At 33.5% G+C, this 12,634-nt stretch overlaps 1 long non-coding RNA gene and 1 pseudogene across 1 annotated transcript; one reads left to right on the top strand and one right to left on the bottom strand.

Moving 5' to 3' along the window:
* Positions 1-4,089: 4,089 nt before the first annotated feature.
* Positions 4,090-10,141, top strand: LOC8268333 (annotated as a pseudogene).
* Positions 10,142-10,333: 192 nt separating this feature from the next.
* Positions 10,334-11,859, bottom strand: LOC125369501. Its single transcript, XR_007215222.1, has 2 exons — positions 11,050-11,859; positions 10,334-10,904 (listed from the first exon to the last, which is right to left on the bottom strand). It is a non-coding gene; the product is annotated as an uncharacterized LOC125369501 (long non-coding RNA).
* Between the last annotated feature and the right edge of the window lie 775 nt (positions 11,860-12,634).

Consider the following 12,634-nt stretch of genomic DNA (forward strand, 5'->3'; position numbering starts at 1 on the left):
GCCACCCACATGCCGCCACACGTGTAAAGTAATTCTTACCATATATTTTTTTTCCCTTATAAGGAAAAGAAAAGGTGAAAAATCTTTAGTAAATAAAAATTATAAAAAGGGAAGAGTCACGTGCAATATTCCAATCACGTGGCAACATGCAATTTTCTTTTTTGTACCGGTTGTCAACTTGGATGTAAGTGGATAAAAAGATTTTATTAAGGGTCAAAGTTGAAGTAGATTATGGAGCTATTTTCTGTTGAATTAGGTCAAGTTGTCCACTAATTTTTTAGCATAAGAAATGGGATTACTCTATTTTTAGTTTCTTTAAAGGCATAATTGTTTTCAAGATTTTCTCATGACTACATTTTCATTTTAGCTATCATTATTTTTTTTTTGACATATCCCACAAATAATCAAAAAAATTATATATTAATAAGCTATCATAGCTTAATTTTTAAAAAATTAGGATATAGAACATATATATAAGATGTGAAAGTGCAAATTGCGATCCATATGTAAAACCAAGGAAAATAAAAATAATTATGAAATATAAAGTGAATTACTCTTCTCTTTCTGTTCTGATAAGCAATTTATGGTTGAATATTGAATATAACACCTTCAATTAAGATTTTTCCTTTTCTTTTAATGTAATTGAGGAAAAAAGTTATAAAACTTAAAATCTTACTTAAATTAAATTAATTACTTACTTACCATCAATCATTTGAGTTTATGGGTGCTTTTATTCTTCTTCTTCTTCTTCTTCTATGCATAATTTTTTTTCTTTATGGCTTTTGAGTGAGAATGATTATGGTCCAATTAGTGCATTTACCAAAAAAATATATATATTAAAATTACAAAGGTATTGTTTAGATTGAAAAACTCTAAGATTAGTAGATTTAGTCAGAATTTATGAATCTCAAATTTATAAATTCCTAAAATTTAATTGTTTCGATTAAATATAAATATAATATGATAAATTAAAATTCTAAAAACTAAAAAATTTTAAACAATAAGAGATTTCTTTAATTTCATATATTTAAATTAGAATTTTACTAAATAATAAATTTCAGTTAAACTCATAGATGATGTGAAATTTCTCATTTGAAATCCTTTGATTCAAACCAGCCAAGGAAAATATATAGGGGAATGGTGCCCTCTTCTTCAGTTTCATCCTACACTTCTCAGTAGAAAACTTAATAACCCCGTCATTTCTTTTCAAAGGTCTAGATAGAATATTTGATTTCCCAGTTTCTTTTTTTAATGGCTTTTGAATTGGAAAAATAAAAAAATAAAAATCAAAGAAGACGTTCACTAAAATTCCAAGTCTGCATTTCTTGGTAAGTCAAGTACATAGTGGATTTTGATAGTTGAAATCAATGTGAAGAATGCAAATAAAATTCTTGGTGGGTTGCAGTCAACTCAACTCAACTCGTCAGGTCAATCTAAACGCACAAACCAAGTTTTTCAATTGCAGACGAGTTAGGAACTTCATTTTTAGAATGGCACACAGTCAATTCTGAAGAATTTAAACATACTTATTTATTTATTTATACGCGTCAGGTTATAAATCAAATCCAGCTAACAAATGCCATTATAATTTCAGTATAAATTATTACTTCTTTTACTTGTTATGATGCATCAATATCAGATTTTATTTTTCTCCACATTTGGTTCCACCGTAAGTAAATGCAGGAGACAATATTTCAATACGATAATATCTCCGTATCATTATTATTATTATTATTATAGATTCCTCTGGGGCCTTTCGAGTCAATCTAAAAGTACCTTGCTAAATAAGAAAGACAATTAGCGAGCTATAAGATTTTGAATCTCCAATGGCATTCGGACATCTAAATTAGAATTCTCGAGTGATTTTAGCAGAGTAACAATAAAAGAATGATTTATCATATAAAGAGAGTATTTTTATATATGATCGTTGGATGTTATAACTTGAGAAAGGGAAAAGTGACCTATCCAACTCAGTAATTTTGTTATAGCTATCTACTCGATCGGGACGCGTGGCTAGCCTAGTCCCTTGTGACATCATAGTAGGGTTTTGCGTCACTTTGTTTACCTTCCTGAGTTGTTTTGAAATTTCCGAGTTTAAGCTGACCTCTACTATTATCTCGGTTATTACCGCTCAATCTGTTAGGTTTCTACCACGCTTTTGCTCTGTGTTTCGAATTATAGTTTTTAAGTCAATTTTTCGATTGTTTGACCTGTCTTGTCATTTGATCTCAGCAATATCCTATCAAGAATATTATTATTATTATTATTATTATTATTATTGTTATGATTATTTTCTTCCACATAATATTAAATTTCATAAATTCTACCAACTATGTTTCTAATATATAGTTGGGTGCTAATTACTTAAAGTAAAATGTTTGCACTAGTTACAATATTATGAATTATCAATGAACTTAATTTTTTTGAATTTGCCTGATAAAAGAAATCAGTGTATAAACAATATTACCTTTAAATTTGATTTAACAAAAAAGGGGGAAAAAAAAAAAGAAAAAAGGAAAAAAGAAGTCCAGGAAGTGGTTTGTGGGCCTGAGAGACTATGCAGAGAAACACAACCCTTTTCTTTTGGGCTTTCGATGGCTGAGAGTGACTTAAAGTTTTTGGACTCTTTCGCGGTGGGCCCCTATTGTTGGACCTACGTTGCCTATTAATAAATAAAATAATAATAAAAAGATAGAAAGAAAAGACTCTCTTTAGACACCGACCTCTAACAACTTCCTTTTATTTGTTTGTTTTATTATTAATTTTTCGTAAACAAATAAGAAAATCACCCCTGGTCCCACCCTCTAATTATTTCTCATCCCCCTTTTTTCTTTTTTCGTTTTCTATAATTGTTTTCTTGACTCTTTTGTTTTATTTATTTCGTTTAAATGTTTGCGAATTATTCGAGTATGAACCACAACGTCATGCTCACGTCAAACATGACATCTCAGCTTGACCCATATTCCTACCCGACCCATATCCACTTCCTATGGGTAGATGGGTCACTTTCTCTTGCACTGCATACAGTACTAGCAATGCTCGTAGATAATTGTTTAGGTTGGATAGCTTCCAGGACTATTAGAAAAAAAGTAAAATATATTTTTGACGCATATTAATCATACTTTGATATAAGTAAACGTAAATTAGTTGATGTTAATTAAGTTTTAATCTCCACAATGATAACTGAGATAAAGTGATAAATGTGTTAAACATCAATGCAATTATTATAAATTAACGTTGTTCAAGAAAAAAAAAAAAGAAATTATTATGAGCGGAAAGCTTGTGCACGCGAGAGAAAGAGATAGAATCTTCATTACCTAACATGACATAATTATTAATGAAATGTTGCTAAGAAAAAAAAAAAAAGAATTACATATAGTTGACTACCTAACAAGACATAATTATAGTTAAAATGGTGCAAATAAGAATTGTGGTTGACCTGTTTTGTTGGGTAGTTGATATATATATATATGTATGTTTTCAGACCCCATGGAGTCCACTTTTGTCAACCTTAGGATCCACATAAAATTAATTGCTCATATATGCTTAATAAATTTCAATTTTTGTAGCAATCATGACATCTTTAACGTCATTACCCACTTCTTATCCAATAGAAATACCATTGTTAATTATATATATATATATATATATATATATATATATATGTATACATAGGTGCATATAAATATATAATCCAGGAACACACACTGAAACTATATTGCTTCAATTTATTGGTGAGAGCTTGAGCTAAAAAGGGTACCAATTTAATTATCAAAACCAATCTCTGTGTTCTCCCTACGGTCTATAGAGGACCTTAATCATCAGTTATCTTACCATTTTGTCTTTTGTATGGATTGTATAAATGAATCTAAGTTAAACATTCATAACTTTAGCGAAATTGCACTCGAGGACTGCATTGACCTTAAATAAATAAATAAATAAAGGGCTGCACTGATGGGTCATGTTGCTTGCTTAAGAAAAAAATTATCTTAGGGCCTAAATCTTTTCTTACAGATTTGTAATAGCTAGCATCATCATCAGCTGACTAGTAGTTAGAGTGTTGAACAATTTTAAGAAAAGGTATTACTCAGAATTAGAGTTCCCAATGGAAGTTAAGTTTAAAAGAAATTCAAATAAAAAAGAGATACTTTAGTTTTGGCTAACTCAGCAAACTATGTCTCTTATGTCAGACTTGACGACATGTGGTTCAATGCTGGGAAATCATTTAGATTGCTTTCTGCGAACTTCTTTTTTTATTTTTTTATTTTTGAAATGGGTTTTTTAGTTGTTTGGAAAGTACAAATACTATATGTTAAATGTTTGATCATAATATAGTTGTTATAATTTATTTTTATATTTTTAAAAAATTCAAAGTTATAAAAATTAAAAGAAAATGATAAAGATAGTGTTTTTTTTTTTTTTATCTTAATATTTATTTCTTTGTTACAAAGAGATTATTATATTTTAAAGCAAAACAAAGTTTGATGTTTCTCAAACACTTAAACTGAGCTCGTCTTGGATAGTTTCATGTATTAATTTTTGTGCTGCCAAAATTCCCTAAAATCTGATACTTTAGGGCCCCTATGGTCCAGGTAAACAGATCCCAATACTTTTCTTTAGTTGGTTAAAATAGGGCCACAAATGGGAATGGGCCACTGGCCACTAAGCCTGGTCCAATGGTTCCATTCCAGCGCGCACATTTAGAAAAAACAAAAACTGGATCTACGGCGCTGCCTCCTCCAACGGCGGATTAACAAGTAGCTCTTCGCATCACACTTCCGCCGCGACTGCTGCTTCTGCTCTCTCTCTCGTTTTGTTTATCTTCGGTTTTTCTTGAGCTGTTATGCTATAATTCATATCCACCATAACCAACAGAGAATAAGCTGCGACTCTCTGCCACTGCTTCTGCTGCTCTGCCGTTTCTGATTCTTCTAATTCAGGCGTGTCTTTTAATTTAATTTGATTTTTGTTTTTGCCTTCTGGGTATTGGTAGTTTGTGTGTTTACTGCATCTTAGTACACAAAGCTCTTTGGTGTGCAATAATTGAAGGACTACCAATTTATTGTCACTATACGGATATTAAAACATTGGTAAAGTTGTCTATTGTATGGTTGCTAAGTAATTCTGTAACTTCTGAAAGGGAAGTTGACCCTGCTTTTTGATTCTCTGGCCATAGCAACGTTTTCAACTCAAGCCTGCATCACGCGAGTGTTCATATGCTCTTATAACATGCAGACTAAGCTCCTATCAACGACATTATCATTATGTACGGAAAGTTTCATGATATCTAATTTTTATAATCTGTACATTAAGTTAGTAAGTAGTAGAGTTCAAATTATTTTCAGCTTCTTTAAGAACAGGAAATTGTTAACTTTGGATTGGTTCCAATCATTTTCTGCACTGGGTTTTGGTTCTTTGTGGATTAGCTCATTAGGTTCCAACTTAGCCAAAATGCACTAAAAATAGAGCAATCAATTATAAAATAGCACAAGGCAAGCATAATATATACTAAGAGGGAAAACATTTTATACACTGCAGTTTTTTGGACTTTAGGTTGTGTAAATTTTTTAATGATGGAAATGGTGCTATAAAGATGGCAAAGAACAAAAGTAAAAGTATAAAATGTATTTTTGCCCGTGTTTCAGTTTCCATCATTACACAAATCCTTTTAGTTACCTTGTTCTGCAAAACGCTTTTTGCAAGTATTTTTTGTGCTTAAACGTACTTCTTTTTTGTTGTCAGTCCCTTGACAACAAGATCCAGTGTTATTCACCCCAAATTTATACATCATAGCCCAAATATGAACTTGGACAAGGACACAAAAATATACATGTCGCTTAAATTTCTTGTTTCTTCAACATTATTTTTGGATGTGTCATTTAATAGGATCATTCTCTTAGATCAAAAACCCTAGAGCTGCAATAAACCCTCCCAAAACTTAAAAATTTTGAGCTTTCTTTTCTCAATAGTGTATAACATATGTACATTTTACAGAAACTGATGTATAAAGCGAGGATATGGTTATCAAGAAGGTTCTCAATCTTACTTGTCATCAACTGCACGTGTGTGTAGTTGGGAGTGGACCAGCTGGTTTCTACACTGCTGAGAAAGTAATAATTTGAAACATCTGCTCTCTTTTTAGGTTATTAAAAAATTAATTAGGCATTTTTGTTACAATTAATTAATTAAATTAATTGCGTGTTTGTATTTTGCAAAAATCAGATGCTTAAGGCGCATCAAGAAGCAGAAATTGATATCATTGATCGATTGCCAACTCCTTTTGGATTAGTACGATCCAGCGTTGCACCTGATCATCCTGAAACTAAGGTCTGATGTTTATTGAGCTTTGAAAATTTTCAAATTTTTAGATAGATTTAGTTGGATTGGAAACAGAGTGATTAGAGTATGATTTTGTTTGATAACAGAGTGAATAGAGTATGATTTTGTTGCCCTTTCGCTTTTTCTGCTTTATGTATGTTATTGTAGGCGGTGATCGTTTAGCATTTGCCTGTATGCAGCAAGTTTTAAAGTATGAAATAAATTATCTTATTTGAGCTTAGTTTTACCAGAAAATTTGCAACAGATTGTGATAAACCAGTTTACAAGGGTTGTGCAAAATGAAAGGTGCTCGTTCTTTGGAAATATCACTCTTGGCTCATCCATTTCTCTTGCTTCGTGAGCTGTATCACGTGGTATGCAATTCTTATTATGCAGGCTGAATATAGTTCTTTTGATTGTTTTGTTTTGTTTATAAGGTAAGGATAATTATTAAATGCAATCAAACAGGTTGTGCTTGCATATGGTGCTGAAAGTGATAGAGCTCTTGATATTCCAGGCGAAGTATGTTTGCCTCTGCTTTTTCTTTCAAGTAAATAGATTCTCAATATATTTGTTATCATTAAATGTATCAAAGCTTTATATTTTTGGCTATATGATGAGTAGGGGTTTGCATGTTTTGGCAGGATTTGGTGGGAATACACTCAGCTAGAGAATTTGTTTGGTGGTACATCGGGCACCCAGATTGCAGAAACCTCAATCCTGATTTGAAGGGCACCGATACAGCTGCTATTCTAGGCAAAATATGCTCTTAGATCAGTTAAGATTATTTTTTTTATGCAAATTTTGGAATTTATATATTACCTCAAGGTGTTAGCCAAGAGTAGTAAACATTGTGCTAAACTTCAGAGTCAGTCAACTTTGCCTTTTCTTTTATAGGGAAATGTAGCTCTTGAATTCGCTTGTATCATTCTACAACCGACTGTGGAATTGGCAAGAACTGATATTGCCTGCCATGCTTTGGCTGCTTTGGAGCAAAGCTCTATAAGGTTATTTCTCTGTTATTTGTCAGTTTCCCAATGGGACCTGTTGGTCTTATACATGGGTTGCATTTTCTTTTAATAGAAAGAATATCATCACAGGAAGGTGTATCTAGTTGGACGACGTGGACCAGTCCGGGCGGCTTGTACTGCAAAAGAGCTACGTGAAGTTCTTGGTAGATATTAACATATTCTAAATTTGTAATATTTGCCTATAGCAATCATATGTTTGCTTTTGTTGAATCTTAACATGCATATGTATGGAAGTTTATCTGATAGTTTTTACTTAAGACATGGATGCTTTATTTCCTTTTTTGAATAATTATGCTGTTTCACTTGCATGGATAAGGACTTGGAAATTGTTGGTTAACCATATATATTTATTTATTTTTATATGCATTTGCTTATCTGAAGTATAAAATATGCATGTGCTTTGATTTTTACAAATGGTTTTTAGTCATATTACTTATTAGTCTGATGATTTGAAATGTAACTTTGTTTATTAGCATAGCTTTCTGGTTTCACTATGTTTATTGCTTTCAGAGTATCACTATCAGTACAATCTTATTGCAGGTATTAAAGATCTATTTATTCAAATCAAGGAGGCCGATTTACTTAAAAGTTCTAATGATGAGGTATTTTAAATAAAAATTCCATTTTTGGGATATATATTAAAGAAAATTAGGGTTTAATATCTTTAGTTTTGTGGGTCACCCCCATTACAAAATTGAACTGAATTGAGATGCTTGTAAACCAGAGACAAGGTCTTTATTTGCCCAGTATGTCTCAAAAACCCAACCATCTTGGGACTAAGGTTAGGTGAGTGGAGTTGAGCTGCATGTCTCAATACGCATTCAGGTTATCTAGTATACTGACTTGATGTTTTTCTATTTTAATTTTGACAAAGGAAGAACTGAAAGGCAGTCGAATATAAAGAAGGATTTATGATTTGCTCTCTAAGGTTGCCACCTCTGGACATTCACATCCCAGCTCGGATCAGCGAGAACTTCACTTTGTTTTCTTTCAGAAACCTGATAGGTTTCTAGATTCAGAGGTGAGAACTGGCCATGTTGCTGGTGTGCACTTTGAGAAGACTGTTCTTAAAGCTACTTCTCTCTCGCCAAAATCTTTCTTTGAATTGGTGCTCATATTGATTTATGCACTTTTAGTTTTTGGATGTTGATGTTAGCGCACCATGGTCCAATTAAATCTATTGTACATCACGTCCATATGAGCTTGTTGTCTGATGTATTATCACAATATTAAAAAATGATAATGAATTCAACAAGACCTAATGATTGCAGTCCACAAAACTTTTGCTTTATCAAATTCTAGTTTTATAGAAATGATGGGCCTGTTTAGGTGTCGAGCAAACAAACCTACAATGGCAGGACTTGTTCAATTTGCTGCCAAAATGCAAGTATTAACTTGCTTTATCTAATTCTACAGGTATTGGCTCTGGAAAACAGGTTGCTGTAGGGACAGGAAAATTTGAGGACCTCGACTGCGGGTAATTCTTTGGCAGGCAAGCTTGGACTTTTATGCATTTTACCCCAACAAGGGTTGGATTTTTTCGCTAACGTTGGTTTTGTACCCATATATCTTGATAGTGTTACTAATTTTTGCTCCATTTTATACTTCACATTGACGAGGAGGGATGTGTTTTTGGCCTTCAGCCACCTCCCCCCCAAACCGCCCTGCAGAAAAAGAAAAGAAGTAGAATGAGTTATCAGCTGCATTTAGTTTCACGAAATGATTGGTTAATTCCAATATGAGAATTTAAATACTTAACTCCCTATATACATTGGGAATCGTGTGATGGTCCTTTTGCGAAACTGACTTGTGGGGATGCTATACTGTTTACAGGATGGTGTTGAAAAGCATTGGATACAAATCAGTCCCAGTTGACGGTTTACCCTTTGACCATCAGAAAGGTAATTACAAAATGGAGGAACTCATCTGGCAGAGCATCAGGACCTTTCAGAACTTATCATCTCATAACTCCAAAAAGAAATTGTTGCAGATTTAGAATAGTTTTTCTATCAAGTTTTTACCTTTTTGAACCAGTGCATCAAATTCTGTATTCTTAATTATTTAGATAGATGGAGGGAAAATTTCAGATATTAATGCTCATTGCTTATCACATGGTTGCTTTCCCAGGTGTGGTTCCTAGTGTCAGTGGTCTAGTTCTTACTGATGCTTCAGGAGATCCAAGACTGCTTAAGAAGGGCTTGTATGTATGCGGGTGGTTGAAGAGAGGACCGACTGAGATTATTGCTACAAACCTCTATTGTACCCGAACAAACTCTGAGTCTGTCTTGCATTCCATAGGCTGGAAGTTTATATTTGAAAAACTTGATTCTGATTAGCATCGTTGCGAACTGTAATAATAGGTAGCAAGCATATCGGATGACCTAGAACAAGGAGCGCTTGCAGCTGTAACAAGTTTGCCAAAACCTGGAAGAGAGGGACTCCTCCAGTTACTTGATGATAGAAATGTTACAGTTGTACCATTTAGTGGATGGCAAAAGATTGATTTTGAAGAAAAAAGGCTTGGGAGTTCGAGAAACAAACCTAGAGAAAAATTAACCTCATGAGAGGACTTGCTGAAAGTTGCCACTACAAATTGACGCTCCTGAAAACGAGTTTCTGAATTAATGATTGGAAGAATGAAAGTTCTGTTGCCAAATGGACAGAATAAGGTGATAATAGTATAAATAAAATGTTAAAGCTGCCATTCCTTTCAATTATTGCACCAATTTTTTTACACCATTACAAATGTTAAAATCGTTTTGTTACTCTGAAGGGAACTAAATTCTCATTTATCTTTCAGTTTGTTGAAATATCTCTATCCGTCCGGAGTCTTTCAGGAGGAATCATGTAGTCCATTTTGCTGGCCTTCCAATTAACACGCACAAATAAATAAAAAGAAAAAGAAAAAGAATCCACACAAAAATGGTTCGTGGAATCATATTCGCCATTGTTTTGACTTGACAGATTAGTGAAAGTGTGAAAAATTTACGCAGATAAACATTGACCGTCATAATCTTTTGATATGTATAATGTTTAAACAAATAAACAAATGAAATCTGATCTTGAACTCCAGAGATACAATTTCATTTCAAAAAGCCAATAAAACGTGAAGATGGTAAAATCTGTATTCAAAATCATCGGAGCAGAGGACTTTCAAGCATGGGCAGGCCAACTTGTACCATTCCTCGAGCAATAATTTTGAGAACAAATCCCGACCATAAATTTTCCCAAAGTTAATTTGTAAGGCAGAGTTGCTGATTCATGATTTGATTTAATTCTGGGGAATTCCGAAAGTATTAGCACATATGAAACAACACACTACTTTAAGGTATAGATTTCCTTCAACTAAAACGTATCTTTGCAGTAAGTTTATTTGTTGTTGTCGATCTCCAACTCCCTGAGAAATAAAATAAGCTTTTGTCTGCTCTCAGCAGTTCTGGCATGGTAATGGGGGCTTTGCATGAAGGAGAGGAACGAAATAGTGGTGTCACGTCAGTATCTTTTCATATCCTGTCAGGTTTCCATGTTCCTTTCACCATTTTCCGTTCGTTGGGACTTTCAATCACAAGGAGTAAAGTTCCTCTTGGGTTAGCAACCGTATCTTGTTTTCCATAATTTTTCATTGCATTATTTGATATGATTTGCAGGTAATACAGTGTCGTTTTCAAGATCAAAAGTGTTGTTGACAAATAGCTCTTACCTATGTTAGCAGGATGTTTATGGCCGAAGTCAAATTCCACCATGTTTTCAAATCTTCAAGCACTCCAAGAAAAAGCGGCCAATCTTCCTCCTAGTTGGGTGCTCAAGATCTTCCATCTCATAGGCAGACTATTTGTGGATCTTATCTTGGGTTTTCATTTTTCTTTTCTTTGCTTCTCAGAATTACTCGAGTTTCTAATGAGCATCTTATTGCTCCATGAGGATTTCAACTATAACAACTTCCACTAATATCATTCCTAAAATTCAGCGGGCATGCTGGAGAAGGGCTTCCCTTTTATGGAAACAACTACAGATGTCCTCCGACCTGAATATATATATGCACTAGGAAGAAAATTGAAATTGGTCTAAACTAAATCGTTTATGGGAAACACAGCATTTTGATTTTCAAATCACGACATGATATTTTCATGCATACAGCATCTGTGCGAATCTCCAAGTGGAAGTCACTTTTACAGGTTCCCTTTTTCCCTCTTCATTTTAGGGTTATTGGGAATTTCTGAAAAGATATTGTCAACCCTGACTTACTAATTCTCCAGTGATTTTAAAAGGTGCATCCCACATTCATTATACGTTTTCAAGAATTATATCGCCGCGTGAACTGAACATAAAATCATAGATTAAGAATCACACTCAGCGACTACTTGGACTACGTTCTTTGATATCATTTCACTGAACCATTTACGAACTTGGTTACTGAGACAAAATTCTGAAACGTTTTTCACTTTTTATGGTCCTTACTCCTTATGGCCTTATCTTACTACGGCTGGACATAATTCTGACCCTCTAATATGCCCCAAGCTTTAATTATTGATGTTACTGTTGGTGGTTGGTGGGCTCTGAAAAAAGGGTGAAAATGATGTATAGGTTGCTGCCACTTTTACTGGTTTCCTAGTTGATTGGCTTCGTTGCTATTCATTTTAGTCCAAGGAAAAGGCCCTTCTTCTGGTACTAACTTCATTTCTTAGAATAGAGTTGGTTTCTCACCAAGTCTCTCTACTTATTATCAGTCACTGTCTTACTTGCGAAGTTGGCATCATTGGCCATTTTATCTAACTTTCGCCACTCCTAAATTAATAATTATAAAAACTGATTGACAGGATGTTTAGTGTCTAATCCTAGTAGATTCCTATGGCATTGAATTGATAAAATATCAAGTGCTAATCCAACTTTACAGTTTCTAGAGAATTGATTCTCTTTCTTTCCTTCTTGTTCTTTTCCCCTTCCCCCAATGAAATTGAAATTCTGTGCTTAATGCATATTGAGCAGGATATAATTTTTGTTCCTTATTTTGGGTCTGCAGTTCCTGGCTGAAATGTTCCCTTTTTTACATCCAGAAGATAATTGGATTGCAAACTTAAAGCCAATTAAGGTCTTTAAAATGTCTGTACCATTATTCTGCTTACCAGTTCTGCACCCTGATGTAGCACAGTAGTATTCTGCAATAATTTGTGATTAGATAAAACAAATAAAGCACAATGATAAACTCTCCTGGGATAGCATCATTCTGCCATAAAAAGAAAGAAGCTACTTCCTATGATATAGTAATGATATGGTAGGTCATCAGG

The sequence above is a fragment of the Ricinus communis genome, chromosome 3 (genome assembly GCF_019578655.1).
Source record: "Ricinus communis isolate WT05 ecotype wild-type chromosome 3, ASM1957865v1, whole genome shotgun sequence".
In the NCBI taxonomy this organism is placed as follows: Eukaryota; Viridiplantae; Streptophyta; class Magnoliopsida; order Malpighiales; family Euphorbiaceae; genus Ricinus; species Ricinus communis.